General features: G+C 50.7%; 1 pseudogene; it reads right to left on the reverse strand.

Moving 5' to 3' along the window:
• Positions 1-1,071: 1,071 nt before the first annotated feature.
• Positions 1,072-19,351, reverse strand: LOC142490527 (3 beta-hydroxysteroid dehydrogenase/Delta 5-->4-isomerase-like; annotated as a pseudogene).
• Between the last annotated feature and the right edge of the window lie 3,764 nt (positions 19,352-23,115).

The raw sequence follows: 23,115 nt of genomic DNA on the forward strand, positions 1-23,115 counted from the left end.
GCACGGATGGGGGGGGGGCGTGATCTCTGCACGGAGGAGAGGGGGGGGGCGTGATCTCTGCATGGAGGAGAGGTGGGGGCCCGTGATCTCTCTGCACGGAGGAGAAGGGGGGGACGTGATCTCTCTGCATGGAGGAGAGTGGCCATGATCTCTCTGCACGGAGGGGGCGGGAGGGCAGAAGACCCCGGCTGGCATATCTCTCTGCACGAGGGGGAGGAGGGGGCCGTGATCGCAGACATGTTTGCTGCAAACAGAAATCCGGCCCGCATCTACAGCAGCGCCCCCCTAGCTGTTTTTTTGTTTTTTTCAGTACATCGATTGTAAGACGCAGTACCTATTTCAGCCACGTGAAAATGGGAAAAAAACTGCGCCTTACTAATCGAGGAAATACGGTAAATGCCTATTACTGTGAGTACCAAGGTTATTACTTATAGTATAAAGGTTGCTAGCATATATTGTGTGCGTGCATTATTATTATTATTGTTCTTGAGTTCTTGAGGACCATCCCATCCTGTTGGGAGCCCTTACAGGTGGAGGCGCTGTATCCGAAGAATCAGGTAACCCCAGGCTCCCAGTGGCGGAGGTTCAGGCCTTCTGTGAGCCTATCATGTAATGCACCACACACAGTAACACAGGTGTATTCTCACACATGGTCCTTATCTGTGATTGGGGGAGGGGGGGGGGGGCAAGTGTGTTACATATACATGGGAGAAGGTTCATTTTACACTATATATCCTTCCCAATCTAAGATATATTGTATTTGGACCAACATCTAATGTCCTCCCTTAAGGACTGGATTCGTTTAGGGAAATTTGCATTGTAAATAGTTATAATCCTTGGTGATATATTCCCCCACAGATATTTGAGAGCTTTTGTGTTGCTAATTAAAATTAAAATTGAGCGCTATAAGTTTTTTTGTATTTTTTTGGTAAATTTATATTTAACGCTTCTGACTTGGATTGGTTAATTTGAAACCTGAGATTTTGCTACATTTCCCCAGCAAGTTGGAATAGATTTGGAAGTGAGGTGAGGGGTTTGGCAAACCAAGGAATGCATCGTCTGCACACAGAGCGATTTTAAGTGTTTGTTTATTGAATTTGTGTCCTGAAATATCTGGGTTACAACGGATTTGAGCTGCTAGGGGTTCCATACATAGGGCAAACAGGAGGTGTGAAAGGGGGCATCCCTGCCTTGTGCCACTCCTAATCTTAATGGGATTTGAGGGAAAGCCCTGGTGTAGTACCCTAGCTTCTGGGCCTGTGTATAAGGATAGAATTGCGGCTGTTATCTTTTCACCGAAACCAAATGCTCCAAGCGTGGCTTATAGGTCTCATTTTTTTTTTTAAAGCAATTTTGGGATATGTAGCCCATCTTGGCTCAAGATGGTAAACGCTATATCTGCTCCCTCTTCCCATATCAATGCTGCTTGTTTTTCTTGAGTTTCTCCTTGCGCAGCGGCAGTGCAGACGCCATCCACGCCGTTGTCAGCTTCCTGGCTTCTTTCCCAGCTGTAGCGTGGCTCGTACCCAATATCCCTCTGGGCCTTCTTGTAGGAGAAGGTGAACTGGGTGTTGAGCAGGAGCAGAAGGTGTCTGTTGATGGGTGGCACAAACCTCATGATGGGCTTCAGCAGGAAGCTGAGCATCTCCAGGCAGGAAAGCAGTGAAGTAGAGAACTGGGAAAGGCATCAGTAGCTTGGGCTCCACTCCAAGCCCTAACTCCATGCCCAGTGCGTGGTTGAGGTCCCGAGTAGCTGGTGTGAGGGGTGTCGTCTGAGATGTAGTAGAAGTTGCCTCCCATCTTCTTGGCTCTGTCCGGGTCCCTCATGGCCCCGGGCCGTGTCTATGTGAGCCCAAGCTATGTTCCCCACATAGACAGGGTTCACCAGAGCTTCCTTCTTGGACTGCCTTTGGAAAACATCACCGTTCATTATGGCCTGGTCAAGGTGCATCTCCAGGAACTGGGACCCCTCTCCAAAGATGTACATGGACCTCAGTGAGCAGGTGATGAGGTTGCCCTCCATCCCCGAGTGCCCGACCGTTGGCCTTCAGCACGCACTGCTCTGCAAGGCTCTTACTCTTGCCCATAAGAGAAGTTTTGACTTGTTCTCGTTATATCAGGTCCTCACTGCCATTGATGATAGGGTCCCCCTCGGGTGTTGGGTCCCCACCACCTCCACACTGCTGGTGTAGGATGAAGTAATGTACGTTGCCTCTGCACACAGGCCCTCCAGGAGATACTGACGATACCTTTAACAACAGAACAGGAAAGAACACAATGTGAGAACAGGCTGAAGGAGCAGCTCAGAGATAAGGTCACAGCGGGGGAGCCCTGTTCAAATCCCAGTTTATTCTCCCCAATGAGATTGTAATATCTGCAGGGATTTATTGTGCCTGCAAAACTCTATCTGCGTATCCTCAGCGCTATATAAAGAAGAATATTATTGTTATTGACATGGGAATGGGCTGGGCTTTATAGTTTTCCTATAATAATAATAATAAGAAGAAGAAGAAGAAATATGGAGAAATTCCATAAGCAGAATGATTTCTTGTGGTTTCTATTGGCACATCTCAATATAGGAAATCTCTTCTATAGGGTCATGCATCAAAGTCCGCAAAACTGGACTAAAAACATGGCCCCAGATTCATCAATGAACCCCCCCCCTCCCCCCCAGCTGGAAGACTGAGTCATAGGGTACTATGGGGGTTATATATCAAAGTCTCCTGACTGAAAACTGGGGCAAAAAAGGTGCAAATATTGGCACCACATTTATCAAGGGGAGAAAAAAATATAAAAAATCGAACAGTAATAGAAAAGAACAGAGTTAGTTTTCTTTGATAAACCTGGTGATACTTTTTTGTTCAAGTTTTGCAGCCAGATGACTGATACACAGTTTCCTTTCTTGCAGCTGGGCTTCCTTCATCTGAATGGGCTCGCCCTCCGCCCCCTGCGCGGGATCACCCTCCACCCGGGCTGACCCTCCCCCCCTGCCCGGGCTCACCCTCCGCCCCCTGCCCGGGTTCCCCCTCCACCCCCTACCCGGGCTTACCCTCCGCCCCCTGTGCGGGCTCCCCGCCCCCTGCCCGGGCTCACCGTCCACCCCCTGCGCGGGATCACCCTCTGCCCCCTGCGTGGGCTCACCCTCCGCACGGGCTCACCCTCCGCACGGGCTCACCCTCCACCCCCCTGAGTGGGCTCACCCTCCACCCGGGCTCACCCTCCCCCCCTGTGCAGGCTCATCCTCCGCACGGGCTCACTCCCCGCCACCTGCCCGGGCTCACCCTCCACCCCCTGCGCGGGATCACCCTCCGCACGGGCTCACTTTCCGCACGGGCTCACCCTCCGCACGGGCTCACCCTCAGCCCTCCTGTGCGGGCTCACACTCCACCCGGGCTCACCCTCCCCCTTGCGCGGGCTCCCCGCCCCCTGCCTGGGCTCACCCTCTGCCCCCTGCGTGGGCTCACCCTCCGCACGGGATCACCCTCTTCCCCCTGCACAGGCTCACCCTCCGCCCCCTGCGTGGGCTCACCCTCCGCATGGGCTCACCCTCCGCACGAGCTCACCCTCCGCCCCCTGTGCAAGCTCCCGCCCCCTGCCCGGGCTCACCCTCCACCCCCTGCGTGGGCTCACCCTTCGCACGGGCTCACCCTCCGCACGAGCTCACCCTCCGCCCCCTGTGCAGGCTCTCCGCCCCCTGCGCAGGATCACCCTCCGCACGGGCTCACCCTCCGCCCCCTGTGTGGGCTCACCCTCCGCACGGGCTCACCCTCCGCATGGGCTCACCCTCCACCCGGGCTCCCCCTCCCCCCTGCGTGGGCTCCCCGCCCCCTGCCTGGGCTCACCCTCCACCCCCTGCACGGGCTCACCCTCCGCACGGGCTCACCCTCCGCCCCCTGTGTGGGCTCACCCTCCGCACGGGCTCACCCTCCACCCGGGCTCCCCCTCCCCCCTGCGCGGGATCCCCGCCCCCTGCCTGGGCTCACCCTCCACCCCCTGCGCGGGCTCACCCTCCCCCCTGCGCGGCCTCCCCGCCCCCTGCCTGGGCTCACCCTCCGCACGGGCTCACCCTCCACACGGGCTCACCCTCTGCCCCCTGCACGGGCTCACCCTCTTCCCCCTTCGCGGGCTCACCCCTCGCCCCCCTGCGCGGGCTCACCCCCCACCCCCCTGCATGGGCTCACCCCCCACCCCCCTGCGTGGGCTCACCCCCCGCCCCCCTGCGCGGGCTCATCCTCTTCCCCCTGTGCGGGCTCACCCCTCGCCCCCCTGCGCAGGCTCATCTTCCCCGTGCCCTGGCTCACCCCTCGCCCCCTGCGCAGGCTCACCCCTCGCCCCCTGCGCAGGCTCACCCCTCGCCGCCCTGCGCGGGCTCACCCTTCGCCCCCCTGCGCGGGCTCACCCCTCGCCCCCCTGCGCGGGCTCACCCCTCATCCCCCTGCACGGGCTCACCCCTCGCCCCCTTGCGTGGGCTCACCCCTCCCCCCCTGCGTGGGCTCACCCCTCGCCCCCTGCGCAGGCTCACCCCTCGCCCCCTGCGTAGGCTCACCCCTCGCCCCCCTGCGCGGGCTCACCCCTCGCCCCCTGCGCGGGCTCACCCTCCGCCTCTTTCCTCTGCCCCCTGCATAACCTTTGCTGTGTCCCTTTTGAATTCTTCCTTCCTTCCTTCCTTAAAGTACGGGTCTCTTACCTGTCACATTGATAGCAAACAGCAGCTCTTTGCTGAGCTTCCCCACCGTGTCGATGACAGAGGCGGCGTGAATAACCAGCTCCACCCCAAGGCAGCATTTGCGCAGAAACTCCTCATCGCGAATATCTCCCTGCAGCAGCTTCAACGCGGTCTTAGTCTGAAACTCTGACAGGAGGAACACACGTTATAAAGCAACTCCAGTACCGCGCCAAGACAGAGCGCAACATATCTCTCCCTCCCTCTCTCTCTCTCTCTCTCCCCCTCTCTCTCCCCCTCTCCCCAAAGGACAAAATTATGTATAATAAAGTATTTTTACTATTTCATCCGTCTGTCTCAAGTTGCCTGTCTTTTCTGTTACACACGCACACGAGAAAAAGGCCCCAAAGTGAGTACTTCAGCATACCAACAAATAATTTAGTTTACACAAGAATGCAAAGTTAAAATCATTTAAAAAGACGCACGATCCATACCTCCGCACTGAATGGACACAGGCCACACGGATTATCTATACCTGATACAATAATGGGGGGTTAAAGGCAAAAGTCTCCAGTTTCAAAAATAGTGAACTGGCAGAAAAACAAAATTCATACAATGGCCGGTCAGAAAAAAGTATAATGTATATGTAGCAGACGTACTGGGCGTGCAGCCTATATGAGCCTAAGTATGTAGGGAAAAAATACATATACATACTGTATATAGGTCACTTGTGAGCACATTCACATGTCTTAGACAGGTCTGCAACCCTGCTTTTCACCATTATCACCTCGCATACAGTGCTTCCACTGCAGCAAGCATGTAAAAATGAATTTCAGACAAAAGGTGTGCTCATTTGCATGACATTTCCCAGAAAGCCTTGCTGCAGTGGAAGCACTGTATGCTGGGTGATAATGGTGAAAGGCAGGGTGCAGACCTGCCTAAGACATGTGGATGTGCTCAAAAGTGATCTTTTTATTTGCTATATGCTATACGGTAGAGCAGGCCTGCACAACTCGTCAAGTGAGAAGGGCCGAACTTCTCCAAGGAAAAAAAAATTGGGCCGCACGGGTAAAATCATCATCATCATCATCTCTCCTCCAGCACCTCTCATCATCATCATCTCTCCTCCAGCACCTCATCATCATCATCATCCTCATATCTCACCCAGCACCCCTCATCATCATCCTCATATCTCCCTCAGCACCCTTCATCATCATCCTCATATCTCCCCCAGAACCCCTCAATATCAACCTTTGCGATACTCCCCATCTATCTCTCATACCCCCATCTCTCCCCCTCACCCACAAAATACCCCCCTCCACATCAAACACACAATACCCCCTCCACATCAAACACACAATACCCCCTCCACATCAAACACACAATACACCCCTGCACAGCACACACATCACACCCCCCTGCACCTCACATCCCTCTCCCCCTTGCACCTCACATCGCCCTCCCCCCTTGTACCTCACATCACTCTCCCCCTGCACCTCACATCACTCTCCCCCCTTGCACCTCACATCACTCTCCCCCCTTGCACCTTACATCACTCTCCCCCCTTGCACCTCACATCACTCTCCCCCCTTGCACCTCACATCACTCTCCCCCTTTGCACCTCACATCACTCTCCCCCTTGCACCTCAAATCACCCCCCTTGCACCTCAAATCACCCCCCATGCACCTTAAATCACCCCCCATGCACCTTAAATCACCCCCATGCACCTTAAATCACCCCCATGCACCTCAAATCACCCCTGCCTTGCACCTCCAATGACCCCCCCTGCACCTCCCTGCACCTCCCATCACCCTCCACCCCTGCACCTCACATCATCCATCACCCTCTCCCCCCCTGCACCTCCCATCACCCTCCCCCCTGCACCTCACATCACCCACTCCCCCCTGCACCTCACATCACCCATTACCCTCTCCCCCCCTGCACCTCAAATCACCCACAGAGCCGCCAACAGAAATCATGGGGCCCGGGACAAATGAAAGGAGCAAGCCCCCTGCAAACAGGGGAGTAATCCCTGTTCAAGTAATGTGCCTTTAATCTAGCAGTGTGGTGGTTAACTGCTGGTAGTCAATTAATAAACACCACCTGCCTGATTTAGATTGCTTACAAAAGCCTGTCTGTTGAGACAGGAAGTGACTCCTTAGCTCACTTGTGAGCTGAACTTTGGAGACAGAGCAGTGGTTCTTGAGTCTCCCAGTAGATACTGACCAAGAGAATACAGATCTCTGGAGCTGACAAATAAGACTTCTAAACCTGGATGCTGACATTTTCTGTGCACACACGGGTGCGGTTCCACGAGAGCAGAGAAGCTTACTCTACAACAGCTAACAGATAAGACTTTCATTCTTAAGAGACTTCTTATATCTGCTTATTTCATGCTATGTGTTTGGGGCTGGGAGTACTGCTTAACTTAGGGAGATGTGAATTAATTGCATAGGATTTCACTAGAAATACTCCCAAGTGAATAGAAGCTTTGTTCCCCCCCTGTGTTTGGATGATTTCCTGATGAAAAGGAAAAGGCACAATAAAACCTTATTATAATTTCACCTTATAAAAGTCTCCAATTGTGTACCTCTGTGAACGTCCGTCTACACCCCCCCACCCCCGAACCCATAGTGCACCTACCACGAAAATATATCTTTTACCAAGCAACTTTTACTTAACTGTTTTCTTATTGTGATACAGAAAAAAACATTACATCTCCCCCTCCTCATACCTCACCCATCCCCTCCTCATACCTCACCCTCCCTTCCTCATACCTCCCCCCTCCCTCTCCCTTCTCCCACCCTCTCCCTCCACCCACCCTCTCTCCCTTCTGCCCCCTCTCTGTTCCTTCTGCCCGCCTCTCTCCCTTCTACCCCCTCTCTCCCTTCTCCCCCCTCTCTCCCTTCTGCCTCCTCTCTCCCCCCTCTCCCCCATCCCTTCTCCCCCACCACACCACTCCGTTTGCCCCCCCCACCAACAGCCCGTTTTTCACACCCACCCCTGCACCAGCCCGTTTTTCACACCCACCCCTGCACCAGCCTGTTTTTCACACCCACCCCTGCACCAGCCCGTTTTTCACACCCACCCCTGCACCAGCCTGTTTTTCACACCCACCCCTGCACCAGCCCGTTTTTCACACCCACCCCTGCACCAGCCTGTTTTTCACACCCACCCCTGCACCAGCCCGTTTTTCACACCCACCCCTGCACCAGCCCGTTTTTCTCACCCACCCCTGCACCAGCCCGTCTTTCTCACTCACCCCTGCACCAGCCCGTCTTTCTCACCCACCCCTGCACCAGCCCGTCTTTCTCACCCACCCCTGCACCAGCCCGTCTTTCTCACCCACCCCTGCACCAGCCCGTCGTTCTCACCCACCCCTGCACCAGCCCATTTTTCTCACCCACCCCTGCACCAGCCCGTTTTTCTCACCCACCCCTGCACCAGCCCGTTTTTCTCACCCACCCCTGCACCAGCCCGTTTTTCTCTCTCTCTCTCTCTCTCTCACACACACACACACACACACACACACACACACACACACACACACACACACACACAGAGATGCGCACACACACACACACACACACACACACACACACACACACACACACACACACACACACACAGATATACAGAGATATACACACACACACACACACAGAGATACACACACACATACACAGAGATACACACACAGATACACACACAGATACACACACAGATACACACACACACACCTCAGCACATCCTCTCTCCCCGGTACTAAGCCCCGCCCCCGGCATGCTCTGACCTCCCCGGTACTAAGCCCCGCCCCCGGCATGCTCTGACCTCCCCGGTACTAAGCCCCGCCCCCGGCATGCTCTGACCTCCCCGGTACTAAGCCCCGCCCCCGGCATGCTCTGACCTCCCCGGTACTAAGCCCCGCCCCCGGCATGCTCTGACCTCCCCGGTACTAAGCCCCGCCCCCGGCATGCTCTGACCTCCCCGGTACTAAGCCCCGCCCCCGGCATGCTCTGACCTCCCCGGCATCCTGCTACTGAAAAAAAAATACTCACGGCTGCCGTATCCTCCTCATGCTGCTGCTGCCCCCGCGCACCGCAAAACCCGGGGGCGGGGAGGGAGGGGAGGGGGAGGGAGGGGGGGCGGAGGAAAGGGGGGGAGGGAGGTAGGGGGGGAGGGGAGGAGGAGGATGAATCGCCACCATTTTTTTAAACTCTTTTTTTTTTTACTTTTATTTATTTATTTAATTAACTGGCGCCAGTGTGTCTGTGGAAAGCAAAGTGCTCAGGTGTGTGTAGGAAGGATGGCCCATGTCTACCAATCAGCCACAAAACTAGGAACAACATACAATATATTCCAGTGGGATTTCTCTCTTTGATAAATGTAGCGTTGATTTTTTGCAGCAAGTTTGTACCAGTTGTGAAGTCGGGAGAGCCAACTCCTTGAATTGGAGCGATTGTAACAAAATCCAAATAACCCAACAAGAAAGCACCTGATTTATCAAAGAAAAAGACCCAATGAGCAGTGTTCGACAAACCTATACATTTGCTCGCCCCGGGCGAGTGGATTTAACATCGTGGCGAGCTCCTATTGGCCCAAGCAGCACACGTGTGGTACTAGGTGGCGAGTAGATTTTTGGGTGATTTGTCGACCACTGCCAATGAGGTTCATGTATCAACGTGTTTGGGGCAAAAGAGCGCCGCAGATTTATTTAAAAATGTTTATAGATGCATTCTACATGTCTATTGTGCTTTCTGCCCCAAAATTACAGGAGGCGCGTCTGCTGATAGATGACCCTCAATGCTTTAGATGGTATTTGTTTATCTTATATTTTGGCCTCAAACTTGCTAACTATTGTTAGGCCGTTGAACACCTCCCAGCGCCGGAAGCTGGGCGTAGCATCACTTAGCAGATATGGGCCTCTTGCCTCAGTTTTGCAGCTGGGAACTTTAAAAAAACAAGAGACTATGCACTAAGATGGTGTATATAAGATGTACGTTTTATGACATTTTCGAGTATTAGGCTGCGCTTATATTGCTGGCGATGGCGACGCGACGGTCAGGTGACGGTCGCTGGAAAATTAGATAGAGATGACTTCCAGCAATCGCGACCAACCCATCGCTCCGTCGCGTCGCGCTTACTATAAGCGCACGCGACGGCGGCAATGCATTTGTTTTGCCGCAATGTCGCGTCGCCGTCACCGGCACTATATGCCCAGCCTAATACTCCAAAATGTGATAAAACGTAAATGGTAACGGTCATTCTGGGACTTCATACATATAATCAGTGGTCGACAAACCTGGTCGCCCACTCGCCAGAGGCGATCGGATATTGCCTGGTTACATTTCCCCTGCTTGCAAAAAAATCCCCCTTGATCGGAAAAAATAAAAAAAACCCTCCCGGATTGGCTGATTGGGCGTGACGTGGGTCGGAGATGCCAGGACTTTTTTTGGGGGGGGGTGCTGAGCAGTCAGGCCACCCTTCCTTCTCTAAAGGGGTAAGTAATGGTGTGTGTGTTACTGTGGGTGTCGGCTGCTGCTCGCGCGGTACGGTGTCCCACCTTCTGCTCCCGGTCCCCGTGGCTGGCTGCCACAGGGGCGGGAGGTGGTAGCGGGGGTGCGCGCCGGGGGATGGGGGGTGTTCCTTTGCATGGGAGGGGACAATGTGCTCTGTTTCCCCTGCCCCCCCCCCCCCCCCGGCGCTCTCCGATTACCCCCCCGGTGCTCCACGGTCCCCTTAGTTGCCCGCACGGGGGGGTGGAGCGATGCAGTGGTGGTGGGCGGTTGGCGGGCAGTAGGGGGAGTTGGGGAGCCACCTGCATGTATTGTCAGCATTTCCTCTCTCCCCCCCCACTTTCTAGGAGAGATAGAGTGTGTGTGCAGGACCCCCCACCCAGTCACCCCCCAGTCAGTCACCCCCCCACTATCAGTCAGTCACCCACCCCCTCAGTCAGTAGGTCACCCACCCCCTCATTTAGTCTGCCACCCACCCCCTCAGTCAGTCGGTCACCCACCCCCTCAGTCAGTCTGTCACCCCCTCAATCTCTCTGTCACCCCCTCCCTCTCTCTCTCTGTCTCTCTATCTCTCTGTCACCATCTCTCTCTCTGTCACCCTCTCTCTCTCTTTCATCCTCTCTCTCTCTCTGTCACCCTCTCTCTCTGTGTCACCCTCTCTCTCTGTGTCACCCTCTCTCTCTGTGTCACCCTCTCTCTCGGTGTCACCCTCTCTCTCGGTGTCAAACTCTCTCTCGGTGTCAAACTCTCTCTCGGTGTCAAACTCTCTCTCGGTGTCAAACTCTCTCTCTCTGTGTCAAACTCTCTCTCTCTGTGTCAAACTCTCTCTCTCTCTGTCAAACTCTCTCTCTCTGTCAAACTCTCTCTCTCTGTCAAACTCTCTCTCTCTGTCAAACTCTCTCTCTGTTAAACTCTCTCTCTCTGTCAAACTCTCTCTCTCTGTCAAACTCACTCTCTGTCAAACTCACTCTCACACCCTCTCTCTCTCTCTCTGTCAACCTCTATCTCTGTCACCCTCTGTCACCCTCTCTGTCTCCCTCTGTCACTCTCTCTCTTTCTCTGTCACCCCCTCTCTCTCTCCCCCTCTCTGTCACCCTCTCTTTCTCTGTCACCCTGTCTCTTTCTCTGTCACCCTCTCCCACTCTCTGTCACCCTCTATCTCTCTGTCACCCTCTCTCTCTGTGTCACCCTCTCTCTGTCACACACACTCTCTCTCTGTCACCCTCTCTCTCTTGGTCATCCTCTCTCTCTCTGTCACCCCCTCTCTGTCTTTGTCACCCTCTCTCCCTCTCGGTCACCCTCTCTCTCTCTGTCACCCTCTCTCTGTAACCTCTCTCTCTGTCTCTGTCACCCTCTGTCTCTGTCACTCTCTGTCTCTGTCACCCTCTCTCTCTGTCACCCTCTCTCTCTCTCTGTCACCCTCTCTCTCTCTGTCACACTCTATGTCACCCCCTCTCTCTCTGTCAGCCTCTCTCTCTCTCTGTGTCAAACTCTCTCTGTGTCAAACTCTCTCTCTGTGTCAAACTCTCTCTCTGTGTCAAACTCTCTCTCTGTGTCAAACTCTCTCTCTGTGTCAAACTCTCTCTCTGTGTCAAACTCTCTCTCTCACCCCCTCTCTCTCTCTGTCACCCCTCTCTCTCTGTCACCCTCTCTCTCTGTCACCCTCTCTCTCTGTCACTCTCTCTCTCTGTCATCCTCTCTCTCTGTGTCACCCTCTCTCTCTGTGTCACCCTCTCTCTCTGTGTCACCCTCTCTCTCTGTGTCACCCTCTCTCTCTGTGTCACCCTCTCTCTCTGTCAAACTCTCTCTCTGTCAAACTCTCTCTCTCTGTCAAACTCTCTCTCTCTGTCAAACTCTCTGTCAAACTCTCTCTCTCTCTCTCAAATCAAATCAGCTTTATTGGCATGACGAAAGAACATTTCAGTATTGCCAAAGCGTGAATAATAGGGGGTGGGGGACAATAATTACACGAATACTAGGGATAGGGTATAATGATTGCAGGGTATATGGGTAACAGTTTCGCACAGGGGTGTAGGGGTTAGTGGACGTCTCTCAGCTTGTGGCAGGTGCTGATATAGTGTGCAGCTAATTCTGCTGTGGTTTCATCTTCTCCCAGGAGGATCGCTATTTTTTGGTTCTCTTCTGTATTATTAAAGTTCTGGATAACAGCAGTGAGTTTCTCTAGGTGGGCACTTCTCACTTCAGAGTATTGTGTGCAACGCAACAGGAAGTGAGTTTCATCTTCTACCTCACCTAGCTCACATCTTTGGCACAGTCTCATCTCCCGGGGCTTCCAGTTCTGTCTGTGCCTGCCTGTTTCTATTTCTAGGCTGTGGGCACTTATTCTGTACTGGCTCAGGGTCTGTCTCTGTTTTGGGTCTTTTCCCTTCAGTAGGTAGGGTGCCAGAGTGTATTCTCTCTGTAGGCTGTGGTAGGTCTCCAGCTTCTTTGAGCGTTGGATATCATTTTCCCATCTCTCTCTCTCTCTCTCTCTCACCCTTTCTCTCTCTCTGTCAAACTCTCTCTCTGTCAAACTCTCTCTCTCTCTGTGTCACCCTCTCTCTCTCTCTGTCAAATTCTCTCTCTGTCAAACTCTCTGTGTTAAACTCCCACTGTCGATTTCTCTCTGTCAAACTCTCTCTGTCCATCTCTCTCTCTGTCACCCTTTCTCTCTGTCAAACTCTCTCTCTCTATCACTCTCTCTGTCGGTCTCTCACTCACACACTCTCTCTCTGTCTCACACTCTGAATCTGGATAGCTTATTTACCCTGTATATCATAACTGCTCTATACTACACCAAAATAACCTATACTGATTTCTTCCAGATCTGACTCTCGAGCTTCATACGGGGGACATTGGAACCCCCCTAACCCAGAAGAGATGTAAGGAACGCCAATGTATAACATTACGGGAATCAGGGTAGCTGGACATTGAGGGACTGCGGATCAGGTAAGATCCCAGGCAAGATTGCTGCTTTAGATATTGTGATGCGGGGGCGTCCAGACACTGGTCAAGGGGTTCAGGAAACTAGTCATTCACATCTGGCTTTTCTTTCTAGGTCCGACATTTACAGACACTCTCACACTCTCACACTCCCACAACAAGAATTAATTGTAGTCAAATATACATGTAATACAATAAATAAACTTATTTTAAAAACGAATATTATTAATTCTTATTAGTTCAATTATTATTATTTTTTTAAAGGGGCCGTGGGCGGGGCTAGGTGGCGAGTAGATTTTTGGGTGCTTTGTCAAGCACTGCATATAATGCATAGTTTGTTGTTTAAAATAAACGTAGAAACAATGTTGAATACCTAATTGATACCAATTAAAACAGATGTGTACTTTTTTATCTATATACAAACTGAAATGTTTGTGTGTGGGTTTGTGCGTTTTCTGATTGGTTGGTCCCTCTCGCTGGCAAGCTCTCCCATTGGCTGAGGGGCGGGGTTTGTGGGGCGGGGTGACGTCACACACAGGGACTCACAGGCAATCTTCAATACTTCTCACTCGGCCGCTTCTCCTCCTCACTGCAGGTAAGCTCCCCCGGCGCTTCTCCTCCTCACCTCGCGCCTAGCCACACTGCAACATTCCCCTGGAGCTTCTCCTCCTCACCCCGCGGCTAGCCACACTCAGCGGGGACCAGGAGCACCGGGGGGGGGGGGGGGGAAGGAGCACTGGGGACTGGGGGGGAACGAGCGGCAGGGGACAGGGGGAACAATCAGCGGCGACAGGGGGGGGGGCAACACGTCACCTAGACCGGTGCTTCTCCTCCTCACCACCCCCGCAGGCCCCGTACTATCTCCACTCATCGGGGACCACCAGGAGCGCCGGGGAGGGGGGGGACGGGAAGGAGCGCCAGGGACAGGGTGCACCAGCGCCGGGGAGAGGGGGGGGGGGTGAAACAAGCGCCGGGGACCGGGGGGGGGGGGAGGTAATGACCGCTGGAGATGGGGACAGGGGGGGGGGGGGAACAAGCGCCGGGGACAAGGGGGGGAACAAGTGCCGGGGACAAGGTGGGGGGAAACGAGCGCCAGGGACAAGGGGGGGGGGTGCAGTGGGGGAGTGATTTGAGGTGCAGTGGGGGAAAGTGATAAAGGCTGCAGGGGGGAGAGTGATGAGGGCTGCAGGGGGGGTGATGTGGTTTGCAGGGGGTGAACACTTATGTGGGGTGCAGGGGGGGAGAGTTATGTGAGGTGGAGGGGGGGAGAGTGCTGTGGGGTGCAGGGGGGGAGAGTGCTGTTCGGTGCAGGGGAGGACAGTGATGTGAGGTGCAGGGAGGGGGAGAGTGGTGTGCAGTGCAGGGGGGGAGACTGATGTGAGGTGCAGGGGGGGGAAGAGTGATGTGAGGTGTGCGGGGCGGCACAGTTATGTGAGGTGCGGGGGGGAACAGTGATGTGAGATACGGGAGAGATTTATGTGAGGTGCAGAGTGGGGAGAGTTATGCCAGGTACAGGGGGGGAGAGTGATGTCAGGTACAGGGGGGGAGAGTGATGTGAGGTACAGGGTGGGGAGAGTCACGTGAGGTGCAGGGAGGGGAGTAATGTGAGGTGCAGGGGAGGGGTTTTAATGTGAGGTGCCGGGGCTGGAGAGTGATGTGTGGCGCTGTGGGGGGGGGGGACAGAGCTTAACGGGGGGGGGAGGGGGGAACAGCTGGGAAGGGAGGGGGAATGGAACTGTGAGTGGGGGAGGGGAGCAGACAGATGGGGAGCGGGAAAATTAAATCCCAGGCAACGCCGGGTATATCAGCTAGTTTTATTTATAACTAGTATTAGTAAATATGAATTATTAGAGGAATATTTATAATAGCCATAGTGTGATATGTTCAGTTGGCTCCAGTTACCAACTTCTCGCGTCTGCAAACGTCGGGCAAAACCAGTGAAAAAACCCAGAGCCTCATTCACCAAAGAAAAGGAATCCCGGTGAAATCAACGGGAGTTGTCCCTTTAGTAAATCTGGTGCTGTTCTTTTGCACGGACTTTGCAGCCGGAATACTTTAGTAATTAACCCCCAGAACTTTGTTAATGAAACATCCGTGCTGCGTCAAATACATTTTGGTTGATACATAGCAATCTGAGCTAGCAATACACACACACATACACACACACACACACACACACACATACACTATTTAGGGTTTATGCCAAGTGGACGATTTTGACACACTTTCTACTTATTTCTTGGTGCACAGAAATTATTTTTTTAGTACACACCATTAAGTTCCAGCTCCATCCACATCTGTGCATCTCAAAAACATTTCAGGCCAGTACATATAAATGAGATTATTATGCCCCAATGTTGCTACACTCAGTACACAGGTCCCCAGGACTAGTTACCAGTCCCGAGCCATAAAACTAAGGCTAAGGCCCCGGTCACGGCGCTCTAATGCGCGCCCGCGCTTTTGGCTGCGCGTTCCGGCGATTCCCCGGTCTGCAGCTCACTGCAGGAGCAGAGACCGGGGGGGCGTGGCGGAGGAGTGACGGGGGCGCGGCCATGACATCACCCGGCAGGTTCGCCCTCATTGGCTGAACCGCCGGGGGGCGTGCCTAGCCGCTCGACGCGAGTTCCTGCTCTCAATACTATTAACAGGATAGATTACTGATGGAGGAGTAACAGGTAAGTGGTATCAGTAACAGGATGGATTACTGATGGAGGAGTAACAGGTAAGTGGTATCAGTAACAGGATGGATTACTGATGGAGGAGTAACAGGTAAGTGGTATCAGTAACAGGATGGATTACTGATGGAGGAGTAACAGGTAAGTGGTATCAGTAACAGGATGGATTACTGATGGAGGAGTAACAGGTAAGTGGTATCAGTAACAGGATGGATTACTGATGGAGGAGTAACAGGTAAGTGTATCAGTAACAGGATGGATTACTGATGGAGGAGTAAAAGGTAAGTGGTATCAGTAACAGGATAGATTACTGATGGAGGAGTAACAGGTAAGTGGTATCAGTAACAGGATGGATTACTGATGGAGTAACAGGTAAGTGGTATCAGTAACAGTAAGTGGTATCAGTAACAGGATGGATTACTGATGGAGGAGTAACAGGTAAGTGGTATCAGTGACAGGATGGATTACTGATGGAGGAGTAACAGGTAAGTGGTATCAGTAACCGGATGGATTACTGATGCAGGAGTAACAGGTAAGTGGTATCAGTAACAGGTAAGTGGTATCAGTAACCGGATGGATTACTGATGGAGGAGTAACAGGTAAGTGGTATCAGTAACAGGATAGATTACTGATGGAGGAGTAACAGGTAAGTGGTATCAGTGACAGGATGGATTACTGATGCAGGAGTAACAGGTAAGTGGTATCAGTAACAGGTAAGTGGTATCAGTAACAGGATGGATTACTGATGGATGAGTAACAGGTAAGTGGTATCAGTAACAGGATGGATTACTGATGGAGGAGTAACAGGTAAGTGGTATCAGTAACAGGATGGATTACTGATGGAGGAGTAACAGGTAAGTGGTATCAGTAACAGGATGGATTACTGATGGAGGAGTAACAGGTAAGTGGTATCAGTAACAGGATGGATTACTGATGGAGGAGTAACAGGTAAGTGGTAACAGGATGGATTACTGATGGAGGAGTAACAGGTAAGTGGTATCAGTAACAGGATGGATTACTGATGGAGGAGTAACAGGTAAGTGGTATCAGTGACAGGATGGATTACTGATGGAGGAGTAACAGGTAAGTGGTATCAGTAACAGGATGGATTACTGATGGAGGAGTAACAGGTAAGTGGTATCAGTAACAGGATAGATTACTGATGGAGGAGTAACAGGTAAGTGGTGTCAGTAACAGGATGGATTACTGATGCAGGAGTAACAGGTAAGTGGTATCAGTAACAGTAAGTGGTATCAGTAACAGGATGGATTACTGATGGAGGAGTAACAGGTAAGTGGTATCAGTGACAGGATGGATTACTGATGGAGGAGTAACAGGTAAGTGGTATCAGTAACAGGATAGATTACTGATGGAGGAGTAACAGGTAAGTGGTGTCAGTAACAGGATGGATTACTGATGCAGGAGTAACAGGTAAGTGGTATCAGTAACAGTAAGTGGTATCAGTAACAGGATGGATTACTGATGGAGGAGTAACAGGTAAGTGGTATCAGTGACAGGATGGATTACTGATGGAGGAGTAACAGGTAAGTGGTATCAGTAACCGGATGGATTACTGATGCAGGAGTAACAGGTAAGTGGTATCAGTAACAGGTAAGTGGTATCAGTAACAGGATGGATTACTGATGGAGGAGTAACAGGTAAGTGGTATCAGTAACAGGATAGATTACTGATGGAGGAGTAACAGGTAAGTGGTATCAGTGACAGGATGGATTACTGATGCAGGAGTAACAGGTAAGTGGTATCAGTAACAGGTAAGTGGTATCAGTAACAGGATGGATTACTGATGGATGAGTAACAGGTAAGTGGTATCAGTAACATGATGGATTACTGATGGAGGAGTAACAGGTAAGTGGTATCAGTAACAGGATGGATTACAGATGGAGGAGTAACAGGTAAGTGGTATCAGTAACATGATGGATTACTGATGGAGGAGTAACAGGTAAGTGGTATCAGTAACAGGATGGATTACTGATGGAGGAGTAACAGGTAAGTGGTATCAATGACAGGATGGATTACTGATGCAGGAGTAACAGGTAAGTGGTATCAGTAACAGGATAGATTACTGATGGAGGAGTAACAGGTAAGTGGTATCAGTAACAGGATGGATTACTGATGCAGGAGTAACAGGTAAGTGGTATCAGTAACAGGATGGATTACTGATGGAGGAGTAACAGGTAAGTAGTATCAGTAACCAGAGGGAATACTGATGGAGGAGAAACAGGTAAGTGGTATCAGTAACAGGTAAGTGGTATCAGTAACAGGTAAGTGGTATCACAGATGGAAATTCTTCATTTCAAAGACACTTCCAGTGCCTGTTTACCACTTACCTGTTACTCCTCCATCAGTAATCCCTCCTGTTACTGATACCACTTACCTGTTACTCCTCCATCTTTGAGGAGACAAAGTGGGATCAGCGATTTCACGTCAGACTGCTTCCATTGTTCTGATCCAGAACTGGTATTATATTGGGCCAAGGACATTCTTTACTCGTGTTTATTCTTGCTGCCAGTTCGAGTCATTGGCTAGACTTCATGTTTCTGTCTGGCTGCCATGCTAATTTGTACTTCATTGTTACATTTAGGATTTCACACATTGTTTGGGCTATCACCCATTCTTTGGCACTATTGTAAGCATTGTTACTAGTTTTAGTTTAATCACTATCTAGTTTATAGCACACTTGGTTTAGCACCTATATTTTAGCTTTACCATTTGGTTCTTTTTACCCCACAGGTTAATTTTAGGTGGAGCGCTTTATTCTATACTAATTTTGTAGTGTTTGTTAGATGGTGAAGTTTTTTTATTGGATTTTGCCCCAGTTCTTTAGCTGGGAGTCTTTATTAAATACCCCTCCCTTTATTACATGCCCCCCTGGCTGCAATAAACAAAACATATTTATTAAATAGCTCCCACTGCATTCAAAAGGATTCTTTTACTTTGATAAATCTGGTGCTAGTTTTTGTGTTAATGTTGCCCTCGTTTTGCAGACCGGAGACTGATATATAACTCCGTTGATCCCCTCTTTATCCATGTGCCCACCCCCCGAGGTGTTCACCTCTAGATATATCAGGCTGTCCCTCCCTGTCTATCACTTGACTCTTCCAAGCTTGGACATGAGACATTTCCCTGTACCCCAAACACACAAAGTAACTCACTCTCACACATCCTCAGCAGGTCCGGGCTGAAGGTTTTATCCATGACCCGAATCTCTGCCAGGTCCTCCTCCTCCTCCAGCAGCAGCTGCACGATCCTCTTCCCGAGGAAACCACCAGCTCCTGTCACCAGGACGCTCATCTTGGCCAAGGACCAGGTCTTCATCACACCTGAGATCTCTCCCAAGCCTTCCAGAAGATCTAAACACACAGGGTCTCTCACAGGCTGGAGGTGGCTGCCAGGTGGAGAGGTCTCTTCTCTTGACTTGAAACACACGTTCACAGCTGCTGTGATGGTGGCATTGAGTACCTACACAACTCTGCATTGGCTAAGAATTGAGCAGTAATGCAAGGAACATTTTCTGTGCCCCTATATTTGGCAAAACCCCATGACACGCCCATCCCTCCCCATTTGCCCTCCTTCCACTTCCAATTCGTGTATCCCCACATCCCACCCTCCTCCTCATTTTTCTTGAAGGTCGTTTTGTTCCAGGGACAGATAAGCGTTGGATTTTGCAGCCAGCAGAATTTGCTGTTGATTGTCTTCCCTTGGGTAAATGTTGTGTTTCGCAGATAATGGGGGAGGGGGAGCTTTGTATTGATGCTGCTATCTTTACTCCACAAGTTCTCTGTTAATGCTTTAGTGAGCGACAAGTACAGGATCTGCAAACAAGTCAAAGCATTCAACCGCCTCCATGTGCTAGGGAGGAACTATGTAGAGAAAAAATAGAAAAAACCCCTTGAAGGGGTGCACTCCTAAATATGTCTCTATTATACCAACCTGCTAACCAATGGGAGTGAGCCATTAGACCAGGGGAGCGCAAACTTTTTGAGCTGCGCCCCCCTGCCAGCTCCCCCTCGCTCTCACGCCCCCCCCCCCTTTGCTTGTGTGCGGCGCCAAATGATGCCGGGGGGTGACGTGACATCGCGTGACCCTGTTTCCATGGAGATGGCCGTGTGACGTCACCCCGCGGTGTCATTTGATGCCGCGTTGTCATGGCGACACATCGCAGTGTCTGAATCGAGGTAAGTTTTATTGCTGCAGGGGCCTCATACGACCCTGTGAGCATTTACTTTAAATGCCTCGGGGAAGAGCGCAGGGCCTCTGCAAGCACCCGCCCCCCCCCCCCCCATCAAATAATCCAGCGCCCCCCACTGATTGGCGCACCCCCACTTTGTGCACCGCTGCATTAGACTAGATCTAAAACAGTACAGGTGTGGCGGTGCCTTCCTGTTAGTACTAATGAACAGAGGATCCACTTGGATAACATGCAAATGGATGGAGCACTGGAGTCTAATTAGTTGATACTCGGTATATATACAGTATCAATGTGAATACTGGCAGGTGATTAAAAGAGGGTAGTTTATTAAATTAATTGAACACTTTAAAATAATAAAATGGGGTTCAAACTGCAGAGTTAGGCTTATACACAGTGAACAATTGCCTTGATTGAACTTGTTGGGGTTCAGAAGGGTGTAACCCATCCTTGGTGACGCTGATGTGTGAGAGAACCAATGTGTGGTATTGAAGTGCTGCTATTCTGCATTAATTCCTGGAAACCAGGAAATGTATGTTTCCAGTCCTATTTAACCATAAAATACAGGCAGTCCTCGTTTTACAACGAATGGCTTATCCAACGCTATGCAATGCATACCTATGTTCATTTTTACAACGCCAAAACGGCTTATCCAACGCTCTTACGAAGCTTTCCAACGTTGTTTATGTGTATATAATATATTATCTAATATTATATTATACTATATCATATATTATATATTATGTTATATTATATATATAATACAGTATATACACTATATAATTTATTTGTGTGCTGCATATCTTATTGCCTACGCAAAATATTTGGTGTATTTTAGTGTTAAAAATGCCTTCAGGAACGGAACCTTTCATTTAAACAGTGTTCCTATGGGAAAACGTGTTTCGCTTTATTTCGAGTAACGCATTGTGTCGGATAATTGAGGACTGCCTGTAGTTAATGTCCGAAGATCAGTTTTCTGAGGATAGGATACATTGAACCATCTATATGTGAAACTGCTGTGTCTGGCTAAGTGGCAAGTGCTAACACAAACCTAGTAGTATATACATGGACATATGTAGGCGGTACATGGTTGCCCTAATTAGATGCCCCTGCTGAATTGCAGCTGATAAATGCCAAAGTGTTAAGGCACAAATGAAGCAAGGATTGGCTCAGGTTAGTAGTATACATGTCTCCATACAGACGGATCTGTAGTCGCTTCACAAATAGCAGAGAAACCGCTGCGGCAGAAGTGATACAAAGTTAAGCTGAAGTAGTAGGCAGAGGAATTGTCTGGGAAGCTGCTGCTGTAACAAAATTGGATACAATGTCCCTAGAATAACAACATGTCTAAAAAGCAAAATAACAGAACATGCTTGCACTACCTGTAGGGTGCTTTACCTGTAGGGTGCTTTACCTGTAGGGTGCTCTACCTGTAGGGGGCACTACCTGTAGGGTGCTCTATCTGTAGGGTGCTTTACCTGTAGGGTGCTCTACCTGTAGGGTGCTCTACCTGTAGGGTGCTCTACCTTTAGGGTGCTCTACCTGTAGGGTGCTTTACCTGTAGGGTGCTCTACCTGTAGGGTGCTCTAAATGTAGGATGCCCTACCTGTAGGGTGCTTTACCTGTAGGGAGCTCTACCTGTAGGGAGCTCTACCTGTAGGGAGCTCTAACTGTAGGGTGCTCTACCTGTAGGGTGCTCTACCTGTAGGGTGCTCTACCTGTAGGGTGCTTTACCTGTAGGGTGCTCTACCTGTAGGGTGCTTTACCTGTAGGGTGCTCACCAAGGATAATCAGCTTCCTAGGAAGCCTGATCTGTGCAAAAACACAGGGGAACAGGGAGAGGGAAAGAGAGATATCCTTTTTGATTGGTGCTCTCCTAAATAGTCCCAAATATGAGCTGGTTTGAAGATAAACATTATGCAAATATTTGTACCGGCTGAGGTGTCTCTTAGCCCAGATAATACGTATTCCTAACATCCAGTAATAGCCTGACAGGTGGGTCATGGGTAAGATGTGTTAGGCACAAATGCCTGGATGTATAGGGGGTTTGTAAGAGCACATTATAATTAAAATAAACTTAAATACATCATGTAAATAATTAAATGCACAAACTTTTAAAATCAATTAAATAAGAGGGTGACTGATAGGAAAAAGCCATGGGGGAGTGGAGGGGGAGGGAAGGGGGGAGGGGAGGGGGAGGAAGGGGGGGAGAGGGGGAGGGGGGAGGGGAGGGGAGGGGGAGCTCCACTAGACTCTGTGAGTTGCTTAAAGCTGCAGTTCAAGCAATATCTTACATGTGTTATTTTTTTTAAATAAATAAATCAGTTCAGTACTATGAGAAAATAAAACAATTTTAAAGACATTTTTAATGTATTCTAATGTAACAAGCATTTTTGTTACTATAGCAACCATTTTCAATGTCACACCCCCTTCCCCTTCTGAAACAGCATCCCATTTTTGAGCCCTGCACTCTCTAGCAGTGAACCAATTGAATATAGTGCCTGCCTGGTCACATGATCTTCCTCACAGACTTTTGGCCGTCAGTGCAGCAGAAGAGGACCCAAGATGCATTTAGCGAACCCCCAGCCGAATCGATTACAGGAGAACGGATCGATCAGCAACGTAGCTAATCACTTGTCAGTGTGCTGATTGTATTGATGCACATATTGAATGGAATTTTTTATTTTTTAAACGACAGCTTGAACTGCAGCTTTAAAGTTTGCTGGGCTAGCAGACCCCTGCTATATCATGTGAGATTGGCTGGGACGGAGAGGCTAGTGGGGCTCACACTCCCCTACAGATGTATTGGAACCTCTAGGGGGTTTACCAATCTACCTATTATTTATGTGAACATTATACTTAGAGGTATGTCCGCTATATACAAGTTATTTATCTAGGAGAAGGAGCGGCTCAGTGAGTAACAACACTGACTGGCACTGAGTGTGAAGCAGGGGAACCTGGGAGAAGGAGCGGCTCAGTGAGTAAAGACACTGACTGGCACTGTGTGAAGCAGGGGAACCTGGGAGAAGGAGCGGCTCAGTGAGTAAAGACACTGACTGGCACTGAGTGTGAAGCAGGGGAACCTGGGAGAAGGAGCGGCTCAGTGAGTA

This window comes from Ascaphus truei, chromosome 3 (assembly GCF_040206685.1).
Source record: "Ascaphus truei isolate aAscTru1 chromosome 3, aAscTru1.hap1, whole genome shotgun sequence".
Lineage (NCBI taxonomy): Eukaryota > Metazoa > Chordata > Amphibia > Anura > Ascaphidae > Ascaphus > Ascaphus truei.